This window comes from Coccinella septempunctata, chromosome 8 (genome assembly GCF_907165205.1).
Source record: "Coccinella septempunctata chromosome 8, icCocSept1.1, whole genome shotgun sequence".
NCBI classification, from domain to species: domain Eukaryota; kingdom Metazoa; phylum Arthropoda; class Insecta; order Coleoptera; family Coccinellidae; genus Coccinella; species Coccinella septempunctata.
The window spans coordinates 8889991-8895332 of record NC_058196.1 but is presented as its reverse complement, the minus strand read 5'-3'; the positions used below and the strand labels follow the sequence as shown (position 1 = coordinate 8895332).

General features: G+C 43.3%; 1 long non-coding RNA gene across 1 annotated transcript; it reads right to left on the bottom strand.

Moving 5' to 3' along the window:
* Window positions 1-425: 425 nt before the first annotated feature.
* On the bottom strand, window positions 426-1828 carry LOC123318925. The gene is made up of 3 exons (XR_006538416.1): window positions 1586-1828; window positions 1006-1162; window positions 426-675 (listed from the first exon to the last, which is right to left on the bottom strand). It is a non-coding gene; the product is annotated as an uncharacterized LOC123318925 (long non-coding RNA).
* Between the last annotated feature and the right edge of the window lie 3514 nt (window positions 1829-5342).

The window sequence follows — 5342 nt, the reverse complement described above, 5'->3', positions numbered from 1 at the left end:
CGTTTACTCAGCCCTATACGAACAGGTTATACTCCGATATGGCTGTCCGAAACTGGTGATATCTGACAACGGGGTACAGTATGACAGTAGACTCTTCAAAAACAGTCTCCGAGAGCTAAACATTGCTCACCGTTTCTTCCCTCCGTATACACCACAGTGCAACGCCGTAGAACGAGCCAATCGTACGTCGAAACTATGATAGGTCAGTTCTGTGAAGCCGATCACCGTACTTGGGATGAGAAATTAGGTGAACTAACTTTCGCCCTGAACACCGCAAAACAAGAATCTACAGGATTCACACCGGCATTCCTGAACTATGGAAGGGAATTAACAGTTCCAAAGGCAATCTACTCGTCAAACACCCAAGACGAAGACACCGAGGAGACAAACAGAAGCCCAGAAGAAAGTAGAGTAAATCTTACTCACCGTACAGAACAAATCCGTCATCTTCATGAGGCCTATGAGTTTGTCAATACCAGGTTGTACCGTGCATTTGAGCAACAAGCTCACCATTACAACCTCCGTCGAAGAGAAGTTCGTTTTTATGTCGGTGATTGAGTTCTGCACCGCGCTAATCCGTTGTCATCCGCCGTTGATAGCTTTGCAGCCAAGTTGGCTCCGAAGTTCTCTGGTCCGTATACCGTTGTGAAAGTAATTTCACCCGTTGTTTATGACCTGAAAGATGACAGTGGTAAGAAAATCACCAATATTCATGTGAAGGATTTAAAACCGTTCCATCCGTCTGATCATTAGTAAGTGCACTGTATAGCAACCGAAATAAAAAACAAACCGTACCGTTATATTGTACTAATCACCGATAATAAATGGGATACATCCGTTCTGTCTGTCTCTATTTCACTCCTCTATTACCGTTAAAAATAATATTCATCACTGTAAATAGGTTAGTAATGGGGTACTACCGCTGCTTTCACCGAATAAGTGCCCAGGTGAGTGAAATGGAGCCTTATACTTGTATCTCCTTATTAACTGACAAAATGTACATACCTATATTTCCGCGATTCCACCATAACCGATAGATCTAACCTGGTCTGCCAGTGTTGGAAGAATCTCTTCCGTACAGTTTGGTTTGTTCTGTGCAGCTTTTATTACCACCAAGCAGGACCGTCTGATTGTCATCCAGTGGGTAAGTATCCCACAATACCTACAACAGAAAATTCCGTTAATTCACTGGAAAAACAGGAACCGTTACCGTTAATTCAATTTTTCTGTATTGATTGTGGGACCGATAATAACAAGTGAGATAACATAACATAACATAACATAACATAATTTTATTAATCCTGTAAGACACATATGACAGTGTATAGGACATGTCAGGAAGTAAAGAAAATTCATATGGTAATTACATACATGATTACTCCTAATTTTTATTTTTTTCAAATACATACACCCGTCCTGTCTGTCTCTATTTCACCCCTGTGTCACTGTTAAATACAATAACCGAATAGAAAATAGCAATAGAAGGCTGACACCGCTTACACCGATATTACAAACTGGCCTGAACGGTAAGTGAAATAGAACAGTATATTTGTATCTCCTTATCAAAATTACCGACCGTAATTACCGTTTCTTCCGAAATTCCACCGTACACCCTGTTATCCCTCTGCTCCAGGATATCAGTATACTAAATGCTTTTCTCTCATTTTTATGCAACCTACAACTGCTGCTGACTCCAACACCCTCGGAGAAGTGCACCACCGTCACAAGGGGAGCCAACGACGCTGTCTGGTATTCCAAACTACCCTGGTTGGATGATATTGACAACTGTTAACCCCCATGACATGTGCCCGGAGCCGGCTTTGCGAGGTCCACCCTAAAAGGGTTCAGAAATAACACAACGAATGACAAATCGAAATGGTACTCACTTTGAAGATTCCGTCCTGCACTGTTTCCACTATTTTCCGGCATTTCTTTCACCGATGGAAGTGGAGGTCGAGGTTTGGAACCACCCGGCGAAATTTGACAATTGGACTTTGGAGGTTAGCTGATAGAACACAGAACTTCGACAGCATCATCGAAGAGCGCCGTCATCGCGGACCATAGAGTGGGAGTAACCGAGATAGCATTAGCCGAGTATACGCCACCTGGAGTAGATTAGGTGAACCTGTTTAATGTAAATCCGATCTCAATCGTCTTGCCGTGAATAGTCAAACCGTTAACCGGACTTAGTAGATTTCACCGTGAAAAATTTAATCCCCTATTTCATCGTGGATTCAATTTTTCAACCGGAGCCCGGGGGATGTAAATTTTTCCATTCCTTCCAGCTATATTTGTTTGTTTGTGTTTGAAGTTACTTTCACCAGGAGGGCGCACCCGCTAGCTTTTGCTTATCACATTGGGAATGATCTTATTGCGGTAGGTGATCGTTTTCGTGACCTGGGAGTTTGGTTTGACAGTGAGCTGAGTTTTGTTCCACATGTTGAAGATCTTGTAACGAGAGGGTAGTTTTCAAACCTACCCCCTCATTTTAGAATAATTATTTTAGTTTTCATTTTTAAATAATTTTGTTTTGAATTAATTTTCCGAGAAATCTTTTCGAATTTCCAATTCAGGATTCCGACATCGTTCGGAATTGAAAACATACCGCACCGTTTTTATTCCGTTTTTATTTCCTAAAAACGATGTCGCACCATATAAAACATCCTGAATTGGAAGATAACCGAGTTTTTTTTGTTCGCTAGCACAGATAATTCGAAATTAAGACGTTTTCATCGACGCAAATTTACCGAATTTCGACTGCTGGGCACATCTGATTTCCGCACCCCCCCTGTGGGTATAAAATCAGATAATCCCCCGCAGGCCACTTCACTTACGATTTTCACTTAAGTTTTCCCGACCGTCGACTTACGATTAATTCACCAACTGTTACTTACTTACGATTGACTTCTAATTATTCGCCGAATACGAGTAAAATTTCGCTGCAGTTAATTACCGTCCGCCGTTGCTTTCTGCATTCAAGTATTAGAAAAGTATTTTTGAGTTTAGAATTTGTTTTCTCTTTAATTTCATTAGTCCGGGATAGAATTTTTCTTTAGTTTTTTTATTGTTCACCATATTGGGTGATTGTCCGGAGTGTAAGTGGCCGAATATCGAACCAGAGGTAAGACGACACGCCGTTAATTTTTTTATAATATTGGAACTTCAGTTTTCCGTCTACATCCCTCTCATACCCGAGTCTGAGTTCCACCCCTACTGTCATTAACGTACCCTGCTGGTGTGGATACCCGGGGGGTAGGCGAAGGCACTTTGGGGTGGCTCACCCTTTCCCGAAATTTCCCGTCTTATCTAGTTCCACCCCTACTGTCGTTAAAGTACCCTGCTGGTGTGGATACCCAGGGGGTACCGAGGACACTTTGGGGTGGCGCACCCTTTCCTCAGTTCCCGTCTTTTAACACGTTCCTGTGTTCACCCCTACGGTTAGGGAGGCATTCTGCTGGTGTGGATACCCGGGGAGTGCCGAACGAGCCTAAGGGTGAGCCGTCGTAATTCTGTGCTGTCTTTCATCCCCTAACCTGGCTGAAGTCCAATATCTGTCCGTCAAGTGTACGTCTCAGGTTCTGGCTGGCGAACAAGTCCGTTAACCCCCGTATAACGTTTGAGATCGGATCCAGTGTTATTCCGTCCGTTTTGCCCTGTAAATCTCACTGATTTCGAGTCACTGAATTTTGTAATAGTGCTATTTGTGTTACCCTTTTACGAATCGACAAATAAAAGTTGTATACGTTGATTCTGCCTATCATTGTGCGTCGCTAACACCCTAGACACCAGGGAACCCTGTCTCCGGCTAGTAGCTGCCAGGGTAGGTTTGCTATTCTCCCTTAAAGAATAGCTGGCGCTCGAGTACACCGAGGAAAACCCGTTACAATCTGTGTGCATCTGCTTGTAGATCTTTGGGTTTCCTGTTCAGGAGCTTCCGTGAGCTCGACGATCTGTCTGCTCTCAGAAGTGTTTACTTCTCACTTGTTCTCAGTAGGTTGGAATACGCTAACATAATTTGGTTCCCAATTTATGCCACGCATCTTACATCCATTGAGCGGATTCATAGGAAGTTTCTGAAATATGTCGAATATAGGAAGACAGGCATTTATCCTGAGCGTGGTGCTGATCTTTCAAGCATAGCGGGGAGCTAAGGCTTTCAACCTTAATTGAACGTCAGGTTCAGCAGTGTGCGAGATTCGCCCAAAAACTTTTGAGTGGAAAGATTGACTGCCCATTCCTTCTCTCTCCGGTAAACATCCACGTCCCGAGAATGGCTGCCAGGGGTTCTCCGATGTTTAGTCTGCCCACGCCTCGGACCAACATTCTCCAGCGGGCACCAGTATATCGGCTTTGTGATTGTGCTAATAAAGTTAAAATTGGTCTATTATAGTTGTGTGCTTTTTCCTTTTTTCTCGGATAAATTATTGTATATAGGTGCTTGCCATTTCATTTCGTTTTGCTTATGGGCAATTCATATGTATTTTTCTTTGAGTTTATGTAATTTGTTACCCTGTTACTGGGAATTTTCCTGTTGGGTAAATAAAGTTATTATTATTATTATTTTTTTTTTTCGTTCGTGTGAGGGGAAAACCCTTTAAGGACGCCCAGAGGGTCCGCACTCTAGGTAGTGTGAGACTCCGAGATCTTGTTTGGCTACTCACTAAAAACCCCTCACACATTCCACGGAGAAGTTCTTCATCCAGCCCTTGCAGCGTCCCTTAACAAAAGAGATGAGCTGCAAGTGGCATCTAGAGTTCATGGGATCTGATGATATGCAGTGACCCAAGCAACACCGCCTTCTGCATTCTGTGCGCTAGTATCTCGGCCCAAGATCTGCAGGCCGGAATAATCTTCAATTCTTCCAGGTAGTTGGCTCTCATTCCTCCGAGACATCCTATGATCAGTACAACCATCCTGAATTTATGACCCGGGTACATAGTTCCAAGCTCGAAAACAAAATCTTTGTATTTTTGCCTTTTCTGCTCTTCCTTCATCACCATGTTGTTTTCTGCAGGGTATGAGAATTCCACGACGAACAATTCCTTCAGCTCTTTGTCCAAAAGAAGTATGTCTGGCTTTATTGCATTGATCTGCCGTGTTGTTGAGACAGGATAGTTCCAGTATATTCGAGCTTTCTCGTTCTGGACCACCGCTTCAATCTCCAGAGGCACATATGGTAGCACCGGTTCTTTGTCTATCTCATATGCCGCCCTCAGATGGAAGTAGAGAACTCGGACTGCCGCGTTGTGTCTCTCTATATACCCCGTTGGAGCATGGACTCTACAGGCGGAAAGAATGTGCATAATCGTTTCTTGTTGACTATGGCACACTCTGCACGTTGT